Here is a 13,189-nt window from a genome sequence, read left to right as displayed (position 1 = left end):
ATAGAGTCAGAGTGCGAACAGCACTTTTTAAGGTCCTTGTTCCCCTCCCATTGGAAGCTCCCAGAAGAGGCACTGGAGGAGGCATCCACTGGCAACCTCAGTAAGTTGCCAGTGTTCAGGTCACACACATGTTTTTGACTAGGAACCAAACTCCTCCATGTTGCCACTAAAGTGTAGATGTGGCCTCTTCCATCACAAAAGCATTGAGTAGGCAGACCAGAAACAAGTAAATGAATAAATGCACAGTTGCAGCTTACAATGAACACCCTGAAGGTGGTGGTGGTGAGGGGGACCGGTGCCCAGGGAAAGATAAGGATAAGGTGTTTTACAGTGGTTTGAGCATTTCAGCAAGTATCCTCAGAGGGGAAGTCTGAGCTGAAAACCAAGGATGAGAAGTAGCTAGCTGCACAAAGAGCAGAGGGAAGAGGGTGGGAGAGGAAGAACACATACACTAAGTGAAGGTCAGTTCATTCCACCCTATGCAAGATCAGACTTTAATTCTACATGCCATGCTTGAGGGCCAATGTGACTTACACCGTGGTTCATCCAAATCTGTGTAATCACCACTTTATAAGAATTTTTCCTTTGATGTACAACACTGGTGCATCCAATTGAATCTTATCTGTGGTTATGCAGATCTCATATACATATGAGTCAGATGTTCCCAGGATCTCAAAACTCTTGTTAAATTGGAATGAACTCACATCACATAGCTATATGAGGAATACTAAAAGGAAAAGTTGAGCTGAATCCCCTTAGGGTTCTCAATCCCTCTCTCACTTCTAGAAATTGGACCGGGTATAGACATCATGATTACTATGGACGTAAGGGAAAAAAGGTGGGTGGGTGGCTGTTTTCCTCACCTGTGGAAGTCAGTGGAAGTTTTTCAAGTTCCCTGTCCTCCTCAGGCCATCTCTGTGAGCCTTTGATACAGAGATCATTGTGGAGAATCAGCTGGACCTTCCAGTATTCCTGGAAAGCCATCAACACCTGGGAAAGAAAAACTAGCAGTTATTATAAGTCTGATTTTCACCCAAGATTATTTATCTTGTTTCAAAACTCCATTCCACTTCATGATTATTGTAAATGGTCAGTTCAATAAAGCAAATCTATTTCATAAAGTCTTAGTATTTTGCACCCAAATTTTCAAAATGTTTTCCAGAGCTCTGCTTGAACAAGGTTGAACTGAGATATAGAACTGTCTATATTTTTGAATTATTTGCTTTTACAAAATAAAAAGAAAATAATGCTGAGAAAGGAGAATAAATTTTGAAACAAGACAGACATGAGTTCTAATCCTGAGTCCGCACCTTCCTTGCTCTGATAATTCAGGCAATTTCCCTGCCACCCTGACCTTCAGATCTGCATTAACTGGACTGGTTACCTCTCACAGGAATATTGTGAAGAAGTATGTATGTGTTTAATGCATGATAGCTATTTTTATAAATGAAGTAGTTCACTTGGGACTCAAACTATACTGAATTCATCACTCTTCAAAAGTTGAGGCACCAAGTTGAATTTTGGGAAGCCCAGATGACAGTTTTCTGGAATTTCATTCAACTCTCTTCTTCTCCGAGGTACGTGGTTGGGAGATTGAAGTTTAGAAAAGGAAAAGCAACGTAAAAGTCCACAGACGGCCCCTTATTAGGCCCCTTATTAGGCCCCTTATTAGGCAGTGCAGGGTGAAGTGCCATTTGGGGAGCTGAAGGGTCCAAGATAAGCACAGCACTTTTCTCTCCCCCTGAGAAGCCACCTTAGGGCCTTTCCATGTCTTGCCTGGGGCCATGAGGTCAGAGGAATCACAGCAGAGTGCCCACTTAGTACCTGAACTGTTCTGATCAAATTCTACCTTTGCCATGTATTTCATGTGAGCTTGACCAGGTTGCTGAAGCAACCTGTGTCTCACCTTCCAGTTTTTTAAACAAGGATTTGAGATAATTAACATTTTCTACCCTCAAGGGTTGTTTTGAGAAATAATTAAATTAGTTAATATATATGCCTCTAATATTATCAGGCCATGGGTAAGTGCTATTATTGTTGCAAGCATAAAATTTTCCTCCAGTGTGAATCTGGAGTATCCCCCATTATAGTTTTTAACTTTCTAAATCTAAAATTTACAGAAAAAAGCATTTTAGTAGCAATCTTTATCACACGTCCCAAGAAACCGAAATTTCAATTATGGTTGACAAACAGCAGACACAGATGGAGGCAAGAGGTGCACAGCAAGGAGCAGATCTGCCAGCAGTGGGGAACTGACTGACCCACGTTTCCATGCAGCACAGCCAAGGAGATGTCAGGGTTAATTATTGTAAACCAGCTGGTGGTTTAAATCCAATTTTAAATGGTCTGGATGTTTATGAAACCTGGATTTTTAATTTGTCTTTGAAAAAGTGCTATCTCAATTTTAAAAATCCCCCTGAGCTCTGTGACTCATATCATCAGAAATCTGACCTTTCAGTGCAAAAGGGAAAAACATCTACATTGTTACCGTGACAACAAAAGGTAAGCAGGATGCTTTGAGCTCTAGTGCTTCTGCTATAAATAATCCATCTTTGGCCAGAGAAATATAATGTGAGCATGAAGGGGAGTAAGCTGGGCTGGCTATGAGGAGAGTCTGCACTTTGGGAGCTCATTTTAATCACCGTTTTTAGAAGTCATTCCCAGAGACGCTTTGGCCGCAATTAACCAATAAAGGAGTAAGAGGGAATTAATTCAATTTCTAAAAATTGGAATTTATACAAATGAATAATGTTGTTTTTTTATGTGAGAAATTTCTTTATACTTATTTGTACCATTTTCTAAACTCTGCTGTTTTTCTTTGCAATATTGATTATCTGGTTTCCCAACAACCTCTAAGATAGAACAAGGGAAGCCAGCAATGAACTTTGGTCCCTCAGCCATGATCTAGGTGAGTTACCATGTACAGCAGCAGCAAAGGACCGGCAATAAAGTAAGATGACTTTTAAGACATTCTGGATTATTTTTTTAAAATCCAAGTCCTCTTTTGGTTGAAGGTAACAAAATATTACTGAATTTATTTTTTTTAAGCCAGCCATACTCATGGATAGGGTTAAGATTTATGACTGTGATTATCTCTTTGCTTGCTGACGTAAATTAGTCTTCTGGGAAGTCCAAGTTATTTCTCAATAAGCTTTAATGGTCTGTGAGTCAGAGTAGGTGCTGCTGATAATGAATCTAGCAGGATTTATAGGAAGGCAACTGATAAATTGGAGGACATATCCATCCAATGGCCTTTGGAAATAGTTCATAAAAATATTTCCTGAGTAAGAAACTTTGCTCTGGTAAATTCGAGCTGCTTTTCAGTAAATACAATTCACCCAGGAAAGTTTCCTAAAGTAACCTTCCAGTTCAATTGGATTCTCCATGATTATGAATGATTCTTATTGTGGCACTGGGGTTAGAAGGTGCATGATCAGACCTAAGTGAGAAAAGAAGGGTTACTTGATTAATTTTTTCCGAATGATTATGTTTCTTTCTTAAATTCCTACTGTAGATGATTATAGGGAAACTGCTCTAGAATGGAACACACTTGAGAGCCATAACAATCAAGTGCAGCATTTTAATGAAAACCTCCAAACAAGCCAATTGCAAAAAGGCAGTTTGAGACAGAGATATTGAAAATGGACTGTATATTAACTAATGCATGGCATGATTATTAATTGTGATAATAGCATTGTGGTGGGATACAGCATTGTGACAATGGTTGAGATTGCCTAAACTTTTTTGACATGCATACTAAAATCTATAGGAGGAAAATGAAATTATGTCTGAGATTTGCTATGAAATATTTTACCACAAAAAGAGGTTTGGGTTATACAGGAAACAAGAATGACAAAAATCCAGAGTGTGAGTGATAAATATTTAGGGATTCCTTATACCATTTCATTCTGTGTATGTTTGAAAATATTCATAATTTTAAAGATGTATCTTTCAGCCTAAAGCAGTCCGTCTCTCCTCTTTTCCAGGACAGTGCTTTGGGAGGAATAACCAATGTATCTTCTTGGAGCAGTGGCGGTATAGAGTCTGAGCCTTATGGAGTTCTCTGGGTCCTTGCTGGGTATGCTTCTGAAGGGTCTGAAACGTATGCAATTGAAATAGGTTGGCCCATCATGACTGAAGCACCATGGTTTCTTCTTATCCCATTGTCTGTTATCTCTGTTTTTGTTAATGCTGCTGTTGCTTTGAGACAGCAACATTTCCTGATAGTTTCCTGGTCTGGGTGATCTAGTTAAGTCACATTTTGCCTTCCACAGTGACCTGTCCTGTCTTCCAGGTTCATCAGCTGGTATGCTTGGCTATTTTTGGATGCCATCCATGGAGAATCGATGAATAGAGAGGACAGTGTATAATATTTCCAGTATGTACTTTTATCAGCCAAATGTTCACTCCTCTTAAGGCCCTCATAGAATATATTGACTCAGAGCCAAACACTGGGCTTCTGAGAGAAGCAAATAGTCTTTCCAGAATGAGCCTAAAGGAAGACAGGTCAAGACTTTTGGTCTAAAATGATCCTAGATTTAGCTGCATACTTCTCTCTCAGCCCCAGAATCTTAGGCTCTGGAGTGAGAGGAAAGCAAAGACTTTCATGTCTAACCTCTTGCTCTCCTCTTCCTTTTCTGCCCAGCCTGGTCACTTGGCACAAACAAAACCTTCCCAAAAGAGCGTGGCACCTAAAGCCCTATGAGACGATCTCATCTGAGTCTGTGTTCATTGTCTGAATTTCACAAAAAGAAAAGCACCGAAGTGAGAACAGAGGTCTAAGTTCATTTTGTTTACTGTTGTGTCCCTTGCTCCTGGAACAGAATTTGGCACCATTAGATGCTCAGTATATAAAAGTGAAAGTCAATAAACAGTATTGTGCACCATTTTCCATAGTACTTACTTTGAAGATTCACCTGGTTAACTGAAAATATTAATGTCAGTCTTTCCCACTAAAGCTATTTCTGAAACTTGCCTAATAAAATGAACTTGAATGCTAGGTAAACCTAAAACTCCCAATTCTTACCTTGAACTTCTGATTCTATATGTACAAGATGGGAATTACATTCATGCTTGACTCTTCTCAGGAGGAGTCTGCTATCATTAAACAATTTTGGAAAACACAGCTCTAAAACATAAGATCTAAAAGGATAGCTACCCAATCTGACTTTTAACATCAGAGAAACGTGGCACATAGTAGGACATCAATACATTTTTATTGAATAAAGGAACACATGCTAGTCTCTTTTTGGTTTTGTATTCTCTTTTCAATAACAAGACAGAAGAATGTTTCTAAAAGACTGGATGGATTAACTAATGAAAAACCACCACTTTACTGTCCACGGTCATATTATATTTCAAACTTTGTGGGTGCAGTGTAGTTTTTTCCCCTACCTCATTAACAAGAGACACAGGATATGGCTATCAAGAAATCAGTCATGTTCTATCCCAGATCTGAAGTAAAAAATATATTTACTAAACCATAACAATTAAATATTAATATGAATAGGAAGCAGAAAATCTGACATGTTTAGATATCAAGAACATAAACTAAGACTTTTTTCAGTCTTATTCTGAAAACATTCAGTGGATAAGTAGATGGAATACATAAAAGCCATCATCTCCGTTACCATTGTGCTACTTTTGAACTTCAGATCTAAACACTGGGCTCCATATGCAGGGAGAAAACCTGAAACCACAGAACAATCATCAGACTAGGACAGAAAATCTGGGTCCTGACCCTGACTTGCTTGGCTCCTGATGAGTTCTGTGGCTGTATCAAGTTATGCCTCCTCTTTCAGCCTGGTGAGTTTCCTCAAGGGTTAAAAAAAAGAGATAAAATTAGTTTGTTTCTGGGATTTATTGAAGTTTTCACATCACATAGTTTTTATTCATGGGTGAAGCACTGCTCCAGAAATTGGGTCTGTGGTCAACAAGGAACAAAACAGACAAACGCCTTTGTAGAATCTGTAATATAACAGGAGAAGACAATGAAAAATAAAGAAATTTAGATAGATTAAAAAGATCAATCATATGGATAGGTAGATAGATAGATAGATGAGATAGATGTTATAGAGAAAAATAAGGCAGAGAAAAGAACATGGGATAGCAATGTTAAATAAGACAAGCAAAGAAATCTCCTTTGAGGTTTGAGTAAAGAGCTTTTGCATAGGAAAACACAGAATTCCCTCATCAAGTCCATAGGGCAAGGCTGTAACGAAATGAACAAAATTAAAGCTGAAAGCAGTGGAGAAAATATAAACTCTACTTTTCTGACGAGCCACAGAAAAGCAAACTGGTCAACTGATAAGGCTGGAGAATATAAAAGTTACTGGACTCCACCATCTCTAGCATGTAAGAATGGTGTCCAGTGTTGCACATCTCTCCCTTCCAAGTCAAACTGAAAATCTGGTTTTTATGTAAAAAGTCCTGAGTTTTAAAAACTGTTAGATTCTTAAGGCTGCCATAACAAAATATCACAAACCAGGTAGTTTAAAAACAACAGAGCTTACTCTCAGAGTTCCAGAGGCTAGAAGCCCCGAGTCCAGATGTTAGTAGGACCATACTTTCTCTGAGACCCTGGATAAAATTCTTCCTCCCCCGTCTCTGGCTTCTGGTGATGATGGCCAGCCATCCCTGCTGCTCCTCACTTCTTAGAAGCATGAATCCAATCTACTCTTCAGTCCTCACAGAGCATTCTCACTGAGTGGAGCTGATTGTGTCTCTTCTCCTCTTCTTATAAGGACCCCAAGGGACACCCTGCCCACTATGCGATCATCTTCACTAAGTACAACTGCGCCAACCTTGTTTCCACCCAGGTCACATTCTGAGGTATGGAGGACTGGAAAATTATACATATACATAAAACTTATACACAACACAATCCAACCCATAATAACTATCAATTAATTTGTACTTTTTCGTTCTGCCCTTGAAAACATTTTGTAGGGCAAAGAAATCATGCATGTGGCTCACAGATTCTTTGATTGTGAGTTCTGGGCCAGGGGTTGAGGGGTCTGAAAAAGCTTGATGAGAGTAGGCATGGCTCTAGCTGTTCATACCTTCATCCAGAGTGTTTACTGAAACAAGTCAATGAGTCAGTGGACAGTGATATCTCATTATGTCCCCAGGTATCTGGAAGGGGATTCTATTACTAAAGAGAAACAACTCCAGGTTGCTTGTAATTGATCGAACTATATTCAAAGTTCCATATTTTCGGCAGGCTTCTACTCAGAATTGAACATAACCATGTAAAATCATAACCAGTCTACTTCTCCCCAACACACACACAGACACACAGACACACACACACACACACACCCCTAACCTTGTATTTCCCATCCCCTTTCCTCTGTCCTTGATCTCCCTGTATCATGAGAATTATGCTCATGTTTGAGGCACTGCCCAGCCAGTTTGTTCTGTTTGAGCTGATTCTTGAATGTCAATCCTTCTCTTTTTTTGTGATAGCAATTACCTGTGGCTTATCCATTACCCAATGTTCCCTTTCCTTAAAGACAGAAACCCAGGGTAATATAGCTGGCAGAAAAATAACACTTGGAAGCTTAGGTTGTCAACAGGAATAGCTAATTAGGTATAGGTAGTAGTCAGGGGGCAAGGCTTCTGGAGAGCTTTTTGTCCTGACCCCTAGCCTGTTTCCTGCTGGATAGGTGTGAGAACTGGAACAGCAGCAGATATTTGGACCATAAAGTGATTCTTAGAGTGGAATCTACACACTAAGAATGGTAGGATAGAAAGACCAATGTTTAGCTTCCTAGTAATGCCTTAGAGCCACAGTATAGTGTCAGTATAAGAGTTACTTCCAGATTTCTTTTACGAGAGAGAAAAAGCAACCCCTTAATTTGTTGAAGTCATAGTACAGGTAATGTTTGCTTTCTCCTAGACCACTCCTGCTCTTTTAAATTCCACTCTATATTTTAAGGAATGAAATTTCCCATGCTCCCAGCAAGATTCAGCTAATGGGCTGAATATTGAAGGGAATCTGGAGTGTTTCTCCCCATTGTCTGTTTCAGGAGGATCTGGCAGTGAATGACTGAGCAGTGCCCAGTGGACACCCTCCCCTCTCCATGGCCTATCTTGCTATCAGTTAGTTAGAACCTGCCTCGGTCCAGTCTGTATGTCAGTCTCACATAGTACTCTCCCTCTGTGGGTCTGAGGCTCTATGTCTCTTCTCTTTCATAGAGGTATCAGTCATACTGGATCAAGGGTCCATCCTACTCCAGTATGACTGCATCTTAACTACAGCTTCAACAACATTGTTTCCCAAGCAAACCAAGTACTTCTGTCAAGTAGTTTCAGCACCACTGTCTCCTCCCATCATCTCCCTGCCTAGTGGTCATGGGGCTTTCTCCAGTGGCTAATCATCAGATTTCCTCACTAAGCCAAGTAAAACTTGTCAACTCTTTCATTATCTGTAAAACAACTTCCTGTATATAATGCCCTGTGTTTGAAATATACAGCCTAGTTTCTGTTTTCTGCCTGCACCCTGAATGTCAGTCACTGTATTTACCCAGAGGAGGCATCTCGGTTTCTTCAGCTGAACAATGTCTGACTATTACATCTTCTTTCACAATTTATGAAGACAGAAGAGAGAAGCTTCTGGGAAGTCAAGGCTTTCAACAACTTGGTGAGATCCACAGGTCCTGGCCATTTATGGCTTCTACTCAACAGATTTAAAACTTCAGCACATTTTATTTCAGAAAACAAAACTGACAGATCTCTTATTTTGTCTTTGCTGACCAGGTGTTTATTGTATGCTTCCTTGACAATTATATCTCTGTCAACTCACTTTGTGGGGGTCAAACCACACAATGAACATCTTCTCGCTCAACTCTTGCCCCGTGAACAAAGTGGAAGGTGAGACTTTCTAGTTTCAGCACAACTGCACTTTCTGCTGTAGAGGCAGTCCATTCCTGCAGCATTTACTAAGTGTCTTCAACTTAACAGTTTAAATTCTTCCTCGGGCATCTGATCTACAGACTCCACAAATATCATCAGCTTATGCTCTTCAAGACCGGTTGCTCCAGAGAACAAGCTTCACTGATGTCCTTTTTCCTAAAATGGGATCCTGCCGTGTGTGTGCTAGAGATGAGAGATGAGATTTGGTGATGACAGGGTCCTCTCACCAGTTTCAGCATTGCACATCAACACTTTCCAACGTGTCCTAGAACCACTATGACCTTTTTTGAACTCTGCATTGAACAATACAAGGGTTTACAATACCCAGTCCTCACTTGTCTTCTGTAGGAAATCTCTCATGGAGTCACCGACAAGCTTTCACTTTGTAACAGTGTTCCAGACTTCTACTCAGATATTCTCTCATCTTCTAGCCCCACACCACAAATCCAGTGTTTGGCCACCTCTTTATATGTTTCTCTCTTCATAAGAAGATACACCAAGTGCCTCAATAGCTCAGGCTAAATATACTTTTCCTACAGTAGTAGGGTTAGAGTTAGGGTTATTTCATTTGGTATGGCTACTTCCTGTATTCTAGTTTACTAATGCCTATACTTAATACTTGCATGGTTTAATCCATTGCAAAAATAAACTCAACTTTATTTATAAGTGCATATAAGCATGCAGAGAGTTCAGAGAATTGTTTATAGTATTTGTTATCTGTAGGAAGATTTCTCTTCAAGATATGCAGAACTGACCAGGGATGTACACTGGAAAGTTCTTTTTTTCTTTGTCTCTGGTATGGTCTAGGTCTAGAATGTCACCCCAAAGGCTTACTGTTCAAAGAGGAGTGTTTGGAAGGTGATTGGCTCATGAAGGTGCTGCAGCTGACTTGCTCTTAGAAGGTGGGGTTGGTTGAAGAGGTAACTGGGGTGTGACCTGGAAGGTTGTATCTCCCTCCCAAGCCCCTCCCTTTCCCCTCTGCTTTCTGACTGCTATGATGTGAACAGCTTTCCTCCCCCAGCTTTCCTTCCACTATGTAGTTTCTTCCCTGGAACCAGCTGACCATGTGACCCCTGAAACCCTGAGATTAAATAAACCACTCCTCCTTCAAGTTGAGGCTGTTGGGTATTGTGTCCCAGAGACAAGGAAAGCAACTAAGGCAGCCTCTCTCTACTCTTTACTCTGAGCCGCCCTTAGTGATTAAGCCAGCAAAACCTGATCCTGGTTCTAGGCCAAGAAAACAAAGCTGTTTCCTTATATTTTTCTGTATGTCTATTTGTAAGACAAACAAACCTCTTGTTAATAATGATCACTTTTTACATAGCATAGCTACAATGTATGATTGTTCTAGAGGACATTCCAAAAATAAAGAAATTGAAGCAAACAGATGATTCCATTCTGTTATAGAAAATAATAAACAGTGGATTAATTTTATAACAATGAAGAAAACCAGTAACATCAAATTTTTAAGCATTAGGGAAAGTAAAATTGGAATAAACAAAGATGAGTAAGTTCAAAGAATTTCTAACAAAGATCCTTGTAATTAAAGGTTTTCTTCCTTTAATCTCTCTTTTTCTTACTTTTAGAGACAAGGTCTTCCTATGCAGTTCATGCTGGCCTTGAACTCACTATATAACCAAGGATGACCTTGACTTCATGGCCATCCTCCTGCCTCAGCCTCCCAAGTTCTGGGATTACAGGTGTGGACCACCATGCCCAGCTCATTTACTCTTTCTTTATATAAATATTTTTGTGCATAATAGTTTCCACATCTATTGTGCCACAGTGTGTGCATGTGTGTGTGTGTGTGTGCAATTCTGGGATCAAAGCCAGGTCCTCTTGAATACTAGGCAAATGCTCTTCCACTGAGCCACATCCTCAGCCCACCACAATATTTTTAAAAGAATTTCTACAGAGATGGGTGTAGCTAGGCAGATAAATAATAATACATAAACAGATAGATAAATCAGCAATATACACCCAAGAATATCAGTGATGACTTTGCATCAGAATCATTAAGCTACAAAAGAATTATCTACAAGAAGAAAACATGTTGTTCGTGCATTTCAAGGCACAAAAATAATTGTGTGCGTGCGTGCATATGTATGTACATATTCTTTCTACAAAAGCGATTATTTTTCTTTAACAAGAAATTTTTACAAGGGGAAATGCTGTGAACTGAAATGGAAAAACCAATATGTTCAAAATAGCTGTTCAAAAATATCTCACTCAGCTCAGTGATCTCCCACAGTCCTGAATAAATGGTGAACTGGCTATGGAAAAATAAATAAATAAAATACTTGCTTGGAATAATTCTTTATATTTTGGCATGTTGCGGTTTTTTTCCTTGCTATGGAACAAAGATGCATCTTTTAATATTCATTCTCATTTCTCATTTGGAATTGGGACAGTGCAAAAATTTGCACATCAGTGAGTTTCTTAATTGTGCTCAGAGATGGCTGGCAATGTCATTACGATGTGTTCTAAACAATACAGTCTTTTGTTTTTCTTTTTGAACACGCCCCCCTCCCCCCCACCACCACACACACAGTTTTCTTTACTGGATTGACGTATCGGGGGAAACAATAAATAAGAATGTGTATGATTAAATCAGCTGGCCAGTGTTCATGACCAAGTTACTTGATTCATTCACATCAAAGCACAGTTAGCAATGTGCTTTTGTTTCCAGAATACTTTTCTATTTGGGAAGTAAGACAGACCATGTTTCTACTGTGGTCTAGGATGCTCCAGGAGAAAATAGCCCAGCTCCACTTCTGAGATTCACCAAGCATTTGATCTGGAAGGGACTACAGAAATGAGTTTCCTCCATCACTCAGTGACACATGATTTAGGACAGAGCCATCAGTTGACTGCTTCAAGTTTGCACGGTGAGGCGGTCAACCATCTCTGTTTCCCCACCCTATCTTAGTTTTAGCATTGAAGGTTTCAAGTACTAGGAAATCCCTTTGTCCTGTGATGGCTGAGTTTCCTGAAACTAGGTCTAGATTTCAGATCTCATGATTACTAATCTGGTGACTGTGGTCCACACATCTTTGGTTTTTGTTTTACTTCTCCCCCCACCCCCCAAAATCTAGTTGTTTTTCTTCTAAAATTTCATTTGTACATATGTGTAAGTACTAATTACATCTTCCTTATGTGTGTGAGGTATGAAACAGAAATATTTGGATTTCATTTAGATTTCCCAGTAAATTTGTAGAAGATTATTCCTATATAAAGCATGCTTTAAATATTATTTTACTTTCTTCTGTCCCCTGTCTCTCCTTTCTTTTTATTCTTGGAAAGAAGTAGGTTTGTGTTGTTATGCATGGATTAGGCTGATAAATCAAATCAGTAGACATTTCAAATAAACAAACAAAATGAATTTGAAAGGTTATAAGTGTTTGCAAGTGTCACCGTGGAGACCAGAGAATGGTTTGTCACTATGGAAACTCGCATAAACACTCTGCTTGTGATTACTTCATGTGAAATCAGATATGGAGGAGATTCAGGAGAAAGATATATAAATGGAGCTGGCAGTGTGTGGCTGGAAATGAGTTGTCTGAGAAACCTGGGGGAATGCTAAAACAAGTTGATTGTATGAAATATGCCCTTGCTTACCATTGCTCCATCGATAAGCAAGAATAAATCTTCAGAGAAATCCCCAAATTTCATAGGATTGAGTGATGTTCCTCATCTGCTACTAAAATGTTACAGGCTTTGAAGTGATTCCCATCCACTTTTCTATCCCTTTGTTGACACTGGCTGTTTGTCACTGTTGTTTCAGCAAGTTCTGTGTTGTAATGAGTATATTAACTACGGTGTTAGTCTTTATTAGGCACATATTGCAGAGGCTGGGATAAAACTATTAAAAATATTGAGTCAGTGAAGCTGAACAACACTTAAAAAGCAATGTAAATATTATTCCCATTCTACCAGTAGAGAGACTGAGGCTCAGAGAAATTAAATATCTTGCCCAAGGTCATGCAGAAAATGGTGAAGCCAGGCTCCAAATCAGGCAATGTAGTGGCAGACCTGCATTCTTTTCTTTTTTTTTTTTCTTTTGTTTTGTTTTTCACTTTCTGAGGCAGGGTTTCACAGTGTTACAGATCAGGCTGGCCTTAAAATTCTGCATAGCCCAGGCTGGCCTGGAACTTGTGATCCTTCTGACTTAGCCTCCCAAGAGCTAGGATTACAAGTATGTGCCATCATGCCCAGTGCAGAACCTACATTCTTACATTCTATGTTCTTATGAGAAAATGAAGTTCCTGTCTCA

The 13,189-nt window shown here is 39.5% G+C and overlaps 1 long non-coding RNA gene across 2 annotated transcripts; it reads left to right on the top strand.

Moving 5' to 3' along the window:
- The first annotated feature begins 2,558 nt into the window (after positions 1-2,558).
- Positions 2,559-4,886, top strand: LOC110348481 (uncharacterized). Of its 2 annotated transcripts, none has more exons than XR_015438914.1 (4): positions 2,559-2,908; positions 3,987-4,078; positions 4,295-4,378; positions 4,646-4,886. It is a non-coding gene; the product is annotated as an uncharacterized LOC110348481 (long non-coding RNA). The 2 variants fall into 2 exon arrangements; XR_015438913.1 differs by having other exon boundaries at positions 2,580-3,014.
- Positions 4,887-13,189: the final 8,303 nt, after the last annotated feature.

Source organism: Heterocephalus glaber, unplaced genomic scaffold, assembly GCF_053883595.1.
Source record: "Heterocephalus glaber isolate CG9 unplaced genomic scaffold, H.glaber_assembly_v1.0 deba00001465, whole genome shotgun sequence".
In the NCBI taxonomy this organism is placed as follows: Eukaryota; Metazoa; Chordata; class Mammalia; order Rodentia; family Bathyergidae; genus Heterocephalus; species Heterocephalus glaber.
This window is presented reverse-complemented; position numbering and strand designations above follow the sequence as displayed.